The sequence below is a fragment of the Echinops telfairi genome, unplaced genomic scaffold (assembly GCF_000313985.2).
Source record: "Echinops telfairi isolate 266 unplaced genomic scaffold, ASM31398v2 ScPeMD7_443;HRSCAF=831, whole genome shotgun sequence".
NCBI lineage: Eukaryota > Metazoa > Chordata > Mammalia > Afrosoricida > Tenrecidae > Echinops > Echinops telfairi.
Window position 1 is genome coordinate 82,116,012 of NW_022104341.1, and position 14,483 is coordinate 82,130,494.

At 42.9% G+C, this 14,483-nt stretch overlaps 1 pseudogene; it reads left to right on the forward strand.

The window, feature by feature from the left end:
- Window positions 1–12,910: 12,910 nt before the first annotated feature.
- Window positions 12,911–13,263, forward strand: LOC105978279 (annotated as a pseudogene).
- Window positions 13,264–14,483: the final 1,220 nt, after the last annotated feature.

Here is a 14,483-nt window from a genome sequence, read left to right on the forward strand (position 1 = left end):
TGATGCACCTTTTCTTTACATAAAACTCTCTCTTATACATGAGTCGCTGTGGATTTGTTTCTCCAAAGTACTTAGACTATTACATCCTCCTTCTCGATTTATACACTGCTAATTGGTTCCATTTTTCTAACCCTTCCCCCAAACAATCCTATGCTCTTCAACTTATACCACGTCACAATGGCAGCTTGGGCAGCTTTGAGAGACTCCGATTGTGTTCTTTTTCAATGTTCTTTGATTTGGGGGAACAACAACAACAAAGTCTGAAGGGGCAAGATTAGGACTATAAGATGAAGAAGGTGAAGTTTTCTAACCAAATGCTCATCGGACGGTCTTAACTACCTTTAAAAAGCAGATGTATTGTGGCAAAAAAAAAAAAATCCTTAATGCAGATTTTCTAGCCTTTTCTCAACAATACAGTTTTCAATTGTCTTAAAACATCTTCATAATAAGCCCCGTGATCATCCTGCGTCTTTCAAGAGAAATCTATCAAGAGCACTCCTTTGCTACAGCTGAGTAATGACTAGAGTCTTAAAACTTGTGAGTGAGCATCCAAAGTGCGACTATTGGTTTCTCCCCATCTGTGGGAAAGTAGTGTGATGAAAATCGAAAGACATATGGAAACAATTAGTTCAATGGACTAACAGATCATGAAAATATCAGTCTCTACAAATCTGACACCAGGAGAATTAGATGGTGCCTGGCTACCAACACCAACAGTTCTGAAAAGGATCACAATAGAAGGTCTGTAAGGTTTCTCGAGTGGGTAATACCTCGGTTCTTGGCTTCCCATGATGAAAGAATTCACACCAAAGCCTGTTTTGTAACCCAAGTGAGTTTTTATGAAGGAAAGGACCAGTTGCAGATTTTATAGTCTCAAAGGGGTTCAAAATTGGACACGGACAACCTCGTGGAAAAAGGCACCCACAGGTGTGGAACTGGGGAGGTGGGATCCCAGGGACTGAGGGAGTAAGGAGCAGGAGGGCATGGAGGCCAGAGAGCGAAGGGGCCAGTGTGGAGGCAAGAGCACCAGGGTAAGAGAGCTAGGGGCAAGAGAGCATCCTAGAGCATGCTCTCTGCCTTTATTCTAGGCCACCCTGGCTGGAGGAAGGTGTGGTGAAAGTATTAGTTGACCCCATTGGCTGGATTGAGCCCACCTGGGTGATGTCATGAGCCAGGGCCTACTTTGGACAGCCCAGGTATGCCTCCCACCTGGCTCAGGGGCTTGAGTATGAGCATGCTCAGTTTGGAGTCTTCATAGGTGTTTAATGATTGGCTGACTTTCTTCCAACCTCCTCCATTGGGGCCTTTGCAGGCATGGGAGGGATAACCCTCTGTCCCTAAATCTAGCTACCTGACATGCTCTAGATAGAGTTGGAGAAAAAGGTGGAGCAGTACTAAAAATAATAAAAAATTTTAAAAGACTAGGCTTACTGATCTGATAAAAGTAGAAGAATTCCTGAGATTATAGCCCTTAGATATCCTAGAAGCCTGAAGCCGAATTTACTCTTGCAGAGCAACTTTCAGCCAAATGATAGGCCAATAAGGTGAACAATGACACCAGGGATGTATACATTCATTAAAACAAGCAACCTAAGGTAGCAGAAGGACATTGGGCCTCCACTCAAGTACTCCCTCAACACAAGAATACTTTCTTCTATTAAATTGGCATTCTATGATGCTCACCTTCCCGACACAACCGCTGAAGACAAAGCGGGTGAATAAGCAAATGTGGTGAAGAAAGCTGATGGTGCCCGGCTATCAAAAAATATAGCATCTGGGGTCTTAAAAGCTTGAAGGTAAACAAGCGGACATCTAGCTCAGAAGCAACAAAGCCCACATGGAACAACATATCAACCTGTGTGATCACGGGGTGTCGAACGGATCACTGAAGACAAATGGGTGCATAAGCAAATGTGGCGAAGAAAGCTGATGGTGCCCGGCTATCAAAAAGTATAGCATCTGGGGTCTTAAAGGCTTGAAGGTAATCAAGCGGCCATCAAGCTCAGAAGCAACAAAGCCCACATGGAAAAAGCACACCAGCCTATGCAACCACGAGGTGTCGAAGGGATCAGGTGTAAGGCATCATCAGAACAAAAAATCTTACCATAGTGAATGATGGGGGGAGTGTGGAGTGGAGATCCAAAGCCCATTAGTAGGCCACTGGAGATCCCCTTGCAGAGGGGTCTCGGGGAGGAGATGAGCCAGTCAGGGTGCGATGTAACAATGATGAGAAATACAACCTTCCTCTAGTTCCTAAAGGTTTCCTCCCCGCTCCCACTACCATGACTCGAATTCTATCTTGCAAGACTGGCTAGACCAGAGGAGGTACACTGGTACAGATAGGAACTGAAAATACAGGGAATCCAGGATGGATGAGCCCTATAGGACCAGTGGTGTGTGTGGCAAAACAGGGAGGGTAAAGGGAGAATGGGTAGGAAAGAGGGAACCGATTACATGGAACTGTGTGTGACCTCCTCCCTGGGGGACAGACAACCGAAAAGTGGATGAAGGGAGAAGTCGGACAGGGCAAGATATGACAAAATACCCATTTATAAACTATCAAGGGCTCATGTGGGAGGGGGGAGTGCGGAGGGAGGGGAAAAATGAGGACCTAATGTCGGGGGTTTAAATGGAGAGAAAATGTTTTGAGAAATGATGTACAAATACGCTTTACACAATTGATGTGTGTATGGATTGGGATAACAGTTGTATGAGCCCCTAATAAAATGTTTAAAAAAAAATAAAAAATAAATGATGGAAAAACAAAAACAAAAAACAAGCAACCATAGGTGAACAAAAGGGTAGCATTTTCCTAGGAATAAAGGTCAGAAAGCAGGAACAGATAGGAAAGAAGGATAAAGGGAAATGATAAACACACGGAGGAAGTAGGAAGAGTCTTATTACATGGTGGGGATTGCAATGTCTGCAAAATATGAATTAGTGAATGGAACACCAATATACTCTGTAACCATTCACCCAAATCACAATTTAAAACAACAACAATAAAAACCCTGCTACAGCAGAGTGGAGACTCAAAGCCCATCTGTAGACAATTAGACAGCCCCTTACAGAGGGGTCACAAGGAAGAGACAAGCCAGTCAGGGTGCAGTATAGCACCGATGAAACATACAACTTTCCTCTAGTTCTTTAATGCTTCCTCCCCACCACTATCATGACCTCAATTCTACCCTAGAAATCCGGCTAGACCAGAGGGTGTACACTGGTACAGATCAGAGCTGGAAACACAGGGAATCCAGGATAGATAAACCCCTTAGGACCAATAATGAGAGTAGTGACACCAGGATGGTAAGGGTAAAGTGGGGAGAGGAAGGGGGAACCGATCACAAGGATCTACATATAACCCCCTTCCAGGGGATGGACAACAGAAAAGTGGGTGAAAGGAGACAGCAGTTGATGTAAGACATGAACAAAAAATTAGTAAGTTATCAAGGGTTCATGAGGGTGGGAGGGTGGCGGAGGGGAAAAATGAACTGATACCAAGGGCTCAAGTAGAAAGAAAATGTTTTGAAAATGATGATGGCAACAAATGTAGTTGACACAATGGATGGATGTATTGTGATAAGAGCTGTACGAGCCCCCAATAAAATGATTTAAAAAACCCAAAACAACCTACTACACACTGTTCCCAATAGCAAGAAGATGGAAACAACCTAAGTGTCCATCAGTGGAAGAATGGACAAAGGAACTTTGGTCCCTACGCACAATGGAATACTCGGCAAGGCTGAACAACCGATGAAACCATGAAGCACCTTAAGATATTAAATAACCTGGAGAACATCATGCTGAATGAAATTAGTCCATCACAAAGTGACAAATATTACGTGAGATCACCGTTAGAAAGAAAAAGAGACAAAGACTTTCATACAAAAGGGACAGACTTTGGAGGTTGCCAAGGGGGTGGGGGTGGGGAGCAGGCAAGAGAGGGAGGATGAAGCAAGAGGCCAGAGAACTGGCAGGTATTAACTTGGGAGAAGGGAAAGATGCTAATTCACAGGAGAAATCAAGTGGGGGTGGTGTTGGTGGTAGGGTAAGCTACTGTGGAGAGGAGGGCAGTTGTTAAGTAATTTAAACTGCTGAATACAAAACTGAGGATCTGAAATACAAACTTCCACCTAATTAACAATTTGAAATTTGTTTTAAAAAAACAACAACAAAACCCTGCTATAGTTTACCTAAGGTTGAATTGCAGCCAGGAAATATAGGGAATAGAAATGAACCCAGAGCTTAAACTATCTTCAACTCTTACTTGAGGAGGCCCTGGCTAGCTGGAAATCCCAAATTTGTCTTGTGGAGGGAGTAGGGACACTCAACAAAACAGTATGCGATCATAGAGTCCCAAATGCTAAGCACCCTAGTCATCTCCCATGATAACAATGTAGATCAGATGTGATTTGAATATCAATTGTAAGGCTTGAGTTTCCAACAGGACTTGTGGCAATGAGGGAAGAGGTGAAACATCTGTACTTTGATGTTGGAATCTAGTGGTGCCCAGGAGTCAGAGGTACACTGATGGGGGCTGAACTTGATTCACTGCCATCGAGTCAATACTGATGCAAGTGAGTCAGTAAAAGACAGGGTAGAGCTGCCCCTGTGGGATTCCAAGACTGGAACTGTTTATGAGAGTAGAAAGCCCAGTCTCCCACAGAGCTGCAGGTGGTTTTGAACTGCTGACCATGTGGACTGCAGCCCAACGGTAACCACTATGCCACAGTCTAGATTTTAAAATGTTTAACTAAAACATGAAGGAGCAAACCATCTGAACATTCTCATCCTTGTTTTAGTGTTGAAGCCACAGGAAAATCAAGGCAGTAAGAGCCCCAAATTCCCATCCTTTCTGCTTTTACCTTGAGTTCTTTAACTTTTAAAGCTGCAATTTTGGGATTCTCCCAAATTCAAAGAGTGTTAGGAAACTGTATCATGGAAAAACCAAGCCAAGAGTAGTTTCTCTAAGAATGGGATGTGGCTGGGTATAGGTAAGCAACATAAGAGCTGAAGACCCAAATCCCATAGATTATGATTTAAGAAAGTTGGTGTTGTCTGAGACTGATGGTTGTTGAGTTCACCTTAAAGAGCTGCTGCTGAGCTACATCAATTCTGGATTCTGTGTCCTTCAGTTCCCTTTTGTGATAGTGAAGAAAAAAAGGTCAGATCTAGGTTTGAGTGGATTTTCTGACTCTGAATAAACATTCCAAAATAGACCAGAACATTGTATTCCACATACAGGATGGCTTAGCCACTTCCTACGGAGTCAGTGGTTTCCAGTGCTGGAAGTCAGAGCAGGTATTAAATCCCTCCGGCTGCAGAGTACATAAGTAGACTGGATTTTTTTCTGTCTTGTGAAGATCTGCCAATTTGAAGAGATGAGGGTTTCAGAAACCCCTGTTGCTTTTCAAAAGTTGCTGGAGAAAGTGACAGATCATTTGAATGCATCTGGAAGTGTTCGTTATTTATTTGTTTTTGCCTAGATATTTGAGGAATTTGAGCAATGGCTTCTCAAGAGCAATGAACATCCTTTTTTAGTCTGTCCAGACTTTATTACAGAGCTTTCCCTCAATATATATGGCTTTGGTGCTGCAGACCCCACACCCTACTTCTAGCAGCGGCCACAGGACCCAGGACCTGGTCTATTAGAACATTCTACATATATAACTGAATTTATCGATTGTTTCAGGGACGATCATGTGATCCATGTTTGACCAATGAGATTCAATCCCAGCATTTTTCAGCTGCTCTATGGATAAACTTCTCCTCTACTGGAACTGCTAAAGCTTTGTCACCATCTAGGTCAGCAGTTCTCAACCTGTGGGTGGTGACGCCCTTAGGGGGGTGGAACAACCCTTTCACAGGGGTCGCCCAATTCATAACAGCAGCAATATTAGTTATGAAGTAGCAATGAAAATAATTTTATGGTTGGGGGGGTCACCACAGCACGAGGAACTATATTAAAGGGGTGCAGCATTAGAATGGTTGAGAAGATCTAGGGAAGAGCAGAGGGAAGGAAATTGAGAATGAGTCTAGTTTCTACTCACATTGATTTGAGCACTGCTACTCAGCTGTACATGAAATAAAACTGTGCTCTTTTTTTGGGCTTATATTCTTTTCCTGTCTCTTGAAACTGGAAAAAAAAATCACCATAATACAACAATGATAATAGATCATGTAGGAGACTCAGGCCTGAAGCTGTCCATTTATAACTTCAGTAATTTTGTTTGATCTCAGTAAAGGATAGGCCATTGAGATGATCTCCATTTTATTTTTATTTTTATTTTTTATTTATTTTTTTTTTTGAGATGATCTCCATTTTAAACAACTGTTCCTACCCCACAAAATATGGAAAATTAGACACATTCATAACCCTTGTTTAAGAAAAATTCTACTCCCAGGATTGTAAAATCCTCTAATGTTGTAACTTGGCATTATCAGGACAGACTCAAGGCACTAATTTTTGAAGAGTTGGTTTACAGGTCCAAAGGAAGTCAAATCCCTCCCTGACTAGGAACTTTTTGGGTGTTTAAAGCCTTGATAAGTTTGGTGAGTTGCTTAATTCAGGCTTGCTGATCCATGCTGATGCTGATTTCAAGGGCATCTTAGAAAATTAAAAAAGAGAGAAAATCCATAGGTTTTATTAACACAAGTTGCCTACACAGGTGTGTGAAACTGTATTAAAAAAATGAGTTTGGCTCAAAAGTGGGAGATCACAGGTAAGATCTGAAAGAGTAGATGTGTCAAGCGCTAGACTACATTTCACTTACACACGTGTTTCCCAGTGTTGGGCTGGTTTCCTCTGATAACTGGAATGAGTCCAGACATCAGCATCCTGAGGCTTTCTCTTAACTAGCTATACCCAGGCCTTAAGGCAGGTCTAGCAGGAAGCTCTGGCCTGTCTTGGGTAGTATATTCATGGTAGCATTTGACATTATAGTTCAAAACAAGTCATTACTCCTCTAGATGTTTTGTAAGGTTGCACAATAATGATCGGTAATGTAATGTCTTAACTAATATTCTCTCTTTTACTTTGTTGGGTTCTAATATTCATTGCAATGACTACACAGAACTCAGACAAAATTCATGGTTAAAAAGTTTTTTAAGAAAGTTAACAAGTTGTAATGCCAGTGAGAAATGCTCAGGGTAGTTGTCTACCAGGACATGTTATCAGGTCTGCTAATAAATGCCCAAAGGGGCATACCACTCTGCTGTGAGTCTCAACCCAAAGGCATTCAGCTCAAGTCATGTGGGTCAGCAAACCGAGATCCCTGAATTAATTGCCCAGATGCACCCAACTCCAGTAAGACTCAGCCCATAGGCACTTAACTCCACTTTCAGGGGTCAGCAATTCCAACTTCCCAGAAGTAAGTGTCCAGAGGTACCCCACTCTGCAAGCCAGCCTCCTGCATCAAAGCACTCAACTTACTCTGTGGGTTGGGAAGTCCATCACTCTGTTCTCTGCTCTGGCTCCTGGTTCTGCTGCAGCTTCTCTGATATTATAATTGTCACCTGGATCCAGAAGGTTGACTGCACAGGGATCTTAGGTCCAAAGGACTCGACTCTACTCCTGACTCTTGCTAGTAATGATATCACTACTTCTGCTTCTCAGAGGACTCCTTTTAACAACAGCAGGATGGCAAGCCAGGGAATTCTAGTCTTGATTACTCACAGGTGAATCCCATCAGTATCTTCCCCCACCTTCCTACCAGACCCATGCAGAGAAAGGTTTTTGGTGGGAGTTTGAGTGTTTGGAGAGTAGAGCCACAGTGAATAATTCACTACCCCTGCAGGTAGGTCCAAGCCAAGTTGGTGGGAGAGAAAGGAGTAGAGGAGGTGTTTTACTGAAAGAAAAGCTCAAGGCTTCCCAAAGGAGATGATCAGAGGCCCCACCCAGGGAGATTGCTTCAAGATCTGATTAATGGGGTTGTAGAAAATATTTGACATTTCTGGCTGCCTAGCATCTGAACACCCTTCCCATTTTGGAGGACTCCCAAATCAGATGGGAGGCAGGGCACATAAACTTTGATATGATGCCTGAGTATGGTGCCAGAAGACACAAGAATGAAGTCAACTGCTATTTTAGGATTTGGGACTGCCCACTAAGCTCAAAATAACTAAGTGGAGTTATAATGTATAGCCTGAAAGTAAGATAGATAGGAAAGTCAAAGTGATTCACCCAAATAATTTATGACTAAAAGGGGAACCTATGAAAAAACCCTGCCTCCCTGTTGCTAACACAATTGGCAGGCATTAGGGCTGATGAAGAAGCCCTCTCCCCAGGCACTAGGTCAGTCTCCTTAGTGAACAGAAAGGGAACATTGGACAGAGATTTAGTCACTTCTTGGAACACAAGCAACAAAATCTAGTTGGAACCTGTTTAAAATAAGCAAACAAATTATATAAGCAGCCTCATTAATCACAGGAAAGAGCAGCTCCCGCGCTAGGTCCCATGCTTAGAAGGCCTTGCTTTGGCCACCCTCTGGGTTCATCTTTCCCACAGTATGAGAACTCCTTGAGGCCATGGTCTATCTCTTCTAGACCATGTTCTATTATTCAAGATCCCAAATTTGCGGTTCAAACAGTTCACACTGTTTTTACAGGACTTGAGTATTGAGTGGGATTCTTTCCTGGGTATCTTTACCCAGGGACAGACAGGATTGCCAGTGTGGTCCAGTGCTAAAGTGGCCTGGGGCCACTGCTTGTAGGGGCTGTAAAAGAGGCTTAGATATGTGTACAATCCCTTCCCCTACTGTGTTAGACTGGTTTCTTTAGAGAAGCAAAAGCAATGATAAATATATATGTATATAGAAAGAGATTTCTATCAAGAAATGGCTCACACAGTTGAGGCATGAGTAAGTCCAGTCCTGTTCAAGGATCCGTGGATCAGATGTAAGCTAAAGGCGTCTCCTGACTTCTGTAGCTGCAGGAAGCAGGGAAATGAAGCAGGAAGACCACTGGCTGGTGGGTGCAGAGCTGAATGAATCTGAGATCAGTCAAGCCCAAGGTGGACCCAGTTTGCTGATGGCTTCTGTGGTTGCCAAGCCATATAACAGGTCAATGAATCAGACGAAGGATCCAAATCTAACAGTAGGAGTGAGCTAACTTCCCTGCACTGTCAATTTATATGCAGGGAAGGCCACACCCTGAATGAAGCCTCCCTCAATCACATCAGGGCTGTGACCAGATGAAGGTCTATTTTCTCCATAACTGCTTGACTGCTTCACAGATGATCCCATCATGGAGTTGATCACACTATGTTAGATCATATTATGAAAGGATCCTGGGCCATTCAAGTTGACATAAAACCTAACTATCACACCCACCATCATCCCACCCCCACCTCCAACACACACACATAGTGCATTATGGAGACAAGGATGAGAAGGAGGTCAGCCTTTCACAAATAATTGCTCAGGCAGAATGCTGAAGATCAGTGAATTCTAAATTTAAAGCTAGTCTTCTGGGTTTACATTGCGTTAGGCAGGGTTCTCTGGTGAAACAAAACCAGGATACACACATATATATATAAATATATATACACACATATATAAATAAATATATATATTTATACAGCATGAAGGAATACACCAGCTAATTAGTCCACATAGCATTACAGAGGGCTCAGTTCAACTCACTTCCATGGAACAGTTAATATACTGGAAGTCCTTCAACTTAGGAGGACTTCCAGTTCCAAGGTCAAGGAAGCAGACAGCTGAGTCTTCCCTCAGGCAATGTAGGTAGAGTCCACCTACAGGCAGCAAACAACAGGGCAGGTCACCAACAGTCAGCAGCTCAGGAGCTTAGTGAAGCAGGCCCAGATGGGATATCGAACCCAAGCAATGCAAGACGACAGGATCCACCAGCCTCAAGCTCAAGCGATTTATATACCAGCAGCATGGCAAAGCAGGTCTCAAAGGAACTTCAAGCTCTAGCGACAGGATCCAGGAGTTGGCTTGTCCCACAGGTAGTGTAGCTCACAAGTTGAGGCAGAGACCTAGCTAAATCAGTGGCATGCTGGTCTGAACCCCAGAGAGCAAGAGAGAGAGGAGTGGGCCTTGCTGATCCATTTATCTCTTTGCCCTCCAATCAAACTGTGACCTGATTAATCCCACATGTTCCTATTAGCCAGGTTGGCACAATAAACCTACCTATCGCACACTGGTATGTCAAATACTAGCAGGATCACGCATGGTGGACAGGTTTCAGGAAGCTTTTGGACTAACACAGAGTAGGAAGGAGGATCTGGCAAATTACTGCCAAGGGTGGGGTGGGGAAAGGCCAGTGAAGACATCATGAATAGTGCCAGAAGATGGGCCCCGAATGTTGGAAAGCACTCAAAATACAAATGGGAAGATGTGCCCCCTCAAAGCAGAATTGCAGAGTTTAACTCAATGACATAGATCAAGGGTTGGAAAACATGACTTCACAGACCAATTCTAGAATAGATTTGAATATTAATTACCAAGCAAGTTGTGGGATGACAACAAGGACGTTATGTACAAAGAATGCAAAAGGTTATTTGAGGCCATCCATTTCTCTCCATGAGTCAGGAAGGACATATGTGACGCGGGAGAAGAGCCCCCTTGTCTTCCAGTGCTTTGTCAAAACCTCAGATGCGAGGCCTTCTGCAGGGCATCTGCAGGTTCATATTGTTGGAACAGTCATTATATCTTTTGGCGTTGCAGTTTTTTGTCAGCTTGCAGTGGCTGAATTGAGAAAGAAGGCATATGCAAATTTCTACAGAAATTATTATTCCATGAGGGATTCTGAGGAGATTCGGAAAGCTGGTATCTTTCAGAGTGAAAAGTGATTGTGGAATGGAAATGTAATAATTTCTTCAGATTGAGCTCATGAACGTCACTGGCCTCTGTCCCCGGATTATGAAACATGACTGTGAGCTAAGGAGTAGTTTCTCTTGGTAAATAAACAATTAACAACAACAACAACAACAACAAGGTCACTTGAAAGACAGGGGTGGGGGAAAGACCAAAATGAGTGTCAGAGGAGGCACTGAAATTTGCTCTTAATCGTAGCTTAGCTAAAGCAAATAGAAGAAATGAAGTAAAAGAACAGAATAGAACATTTAAAGGGCAGCTCTAGAAGACAAAGTAAAGTATTATAATGAAATGTACAAAGGCCTGAGGCTAGAAAACCAAATCAGAAGAATAAATACACTCCACATTTCTCAAGATGAAAGAACTGAACAAAAATTCAGATCTTGAATTACAATATTGAAGGATTTTATGGACAAAATAATGAATAATACTGGAAACATCAAAAGAAGATGAAAGTAATACATAGAATCACTGTGCTAAAATAATTGGTTGACATTCAATCATTTCAATAGGTAGCTTATGACCAAGAACTGATGGTATTCAAGGGAGAAGTCAAGTCAGCACTGAAGTTATCAGTGAAAAATAGGACTCCAGGAATTGACAGAATACCAAACGAGCTATCTCAACGAGTAGCTGTTATGCTGGCAGCACTCACTGTCTGGACCAAGAAATATGAAAGGCAGCTACCTGGCCAGCTGAGTGGCCTATTCTAAAGACAAGTGATTCCATGAAATGAGGAAGTTATTAAAAATATCATTAATCTTACATGTAAGCAAGATTTTGCTGAATAAAATCTACAAATGGCTGCAGCAGTACATTAACAGGGAGCTGCCAGAAATTCAACCTAGATTCAGACGTGTATAGAGCATGAGGGCGATCACTGCTGATGTCAAATGGATCTTGGCTGAAAGCAGAAAATACCAGATGTCGACTTGGATCGTATTGACTGTGGAAAGGTATTCAGCTATGTGGATCATAACAGATTATGAATAACACTACAAAGAATGAAAATTCTATACTACTTAATTGTACTCATATGGAACCTGCTCATAGACCAAGAGGCAGCCATTTGAACAGAAGAAGGGGATATTGTGAAGTTTAATATTAAGAAAGATATGCATCAAGATTGTTTGCTTTCATCATATTTATTCAATCTGCATGCTGAAAAAACCATATCTGAGAAGCTAGACTCTGAAGAACGAGGCACTAGGATTGGTGGAAGAAAGCTCATCAACAATGGAGAGACATAACCTTGTTTGCTGAAAGCAAAGAAGTTTTGAAGCACTTACTACTGAACAGCAAAGACTACAACCTACAGTATGAATTGCACCTTCACATAAATAAAACCAAAATCCTCACAATTGAGTTAATACGCAACATCATAAAAAATGCAGAAAAGATGGACATGGTCAAAGATTTAGCTTTACCTGGATTTACAATCAATGCCCATGGAAGCAGCTGCCAAGAAGTCAACTGATGCAATACATTCAGCAGATCTACTACAAAGATCTCTTTAAAGTGTTAAAGAGCAAAGATGTCACTCTGAGGACTAAGGTACGCCGGATCCAAGCCATGGTATCTTTCCTTGCTTCATGTGCATGGGAGAAATGGACGAGGAGTAAGGAGGACTGAAGAAGAACTGGTGCTGTTGAGTTATGGCATTCACGAAGAATAGTGAATGCACCATGGACTCCCAGAAGGACAAGCAGATCTATATTGAAAGTGATACAGCCCGAATGCTTCCTGGAAAGGCAGGTGGTGTTACGTCATCTTATGTATTTGGGGCATGTTATTAGGAGGAACCAGTCCACTGGTAAAGTGGAAATTTCAAAATGAAGAGGAAGACCCTCAATAGGAGGGCTTGACATAGTCCTTGTAGCAGTGGTCTCAAGTATGGCAATGATTGTGAGGATGGCACAGGGCTGGGCAGTATTTGTTTCTGTTGTACATGGAGTTGCTCTGAGCTGAAACCAAGGCAGTAGCACTTAACAAGAACAATATAACAACTGTCAGAGAAGTATGGCCAGTTTTGCTTTTAAAAATCATCACTGGCGGAAGAGGAGCTCAAGATGGGTGGGCTGTGGGCCCCAAACCACGCTGCCCCCATGCAGTCCACCGTGATCAACATCCAGAGTGAACCCCGGGTGCCCGACCACGTCGTCTGGTCCCTCTTCAACGCGCTCTTCCTCAACTGCTGCTGCCTGGGCTTCGTGGCCTATGTCTACTTCGTGAAGTCTAGGGACCAGAAGATGTGGGTGACATGATTAGGGCCCAGAGCCACGCATCCACTGCCAAGTACCTGAACATCTTCTCTACAGTCCTCGGCCTCCTGGGAATCCTCATCTTCGTCATTCTTGTCGCCACAGGCACAGTGATGAGCTTCCCCGCCCTGTCACAGGTGATGGGCCAGCAAGGCCACTAGTCACTGCACCACACTGTGTCCTGGACCCTCCGGCCCTGCCCTGCTGGACGACCTGACCTCTGGCCTGTCTGCTGCCGCAGAGACATGAGACACATGTAGTAGATTGTTGTAATAATGAAAGCAAAATATTACTTTAATAGGAAATATTGTAAGAGTGGGGAGGATGGAGAGGTAGAAAGGCCATGTGTGGTGATCTATTAGGTAGCCAGCACATCCGCACCTAACTAATGGATCACTGCAAATATGAGTTAAAACCTTTCTGATTGATAATCCTTCCTTAGACAATATTGGTAGTGTTTTCTCTTTTGCTTCTTCATGGGATTCACTAACTTCCGTGACCTCACTGGGTGGACCAACCAACCCTAAATCTTGAGAATGTACGTGGATTGGTGAACCAGGTTGGTGATCAATTGGCCCACTGTAGTGGACACCTTCAGAAACTTCTTCCCACTTCACTACGCCATCCTCCTTTTCAGTTTATATGTGACTTTGGTCTTACGCAAAGTTCTTTTTTAAAAGCATAGAGATTTTATTTTTAAATTTTTTATTGTGAATTTGTTGATGGTTTAAAGAGTACATCATTATTTACATGCAATAATTCATATACTTTTTGTTTCAACTTATCCATTGCAATTCCCTCAATGCTTTTCTGAACTTAAATGGTTGATTATTCTAACATGTAGTGAATGTAGTTCCTTCCAGATGTGAAAGATTGACTTGAGCACAGGGGAAGGCAATGCACAATAAGAGGGAAGTTGGCAAAAAAACAAACAAAAAAAAGAATTATGGAGGCAGGGGAAGACACTGGGAGGTATGCAAGACTTAAAGGCATCAGAGAAAAATACTATCATGTTCATAACACTGTTATAATGGTCTATGAATAGATGCTCAGAGGGGCATCGGGTATGGGAAGGAGAATGGGAGTATAACCACGAAATACAGAGATTCGACATGGAGTCACAGTCTTGGGTGTTGTGTGAGTCTGGGCACTTTAGAGAAACAAATCCACAGAAACTCTTGTATAAGAGAGTTTTATAAAAAGGTTAAGTGCACATCAAGAAAACATCCCAACCCGGTGCTGCGCAAGCCCACAGGGCCAACATTAACCCATTAACCCTATGTCCAACACCAATCCACAAAGTCCTCCTCCATCACAAAACAGATGCAACGATGCCGGCTGTAGGAGGAAAGCCGAGTCAGTGAATGTGTAAGCATCTCAG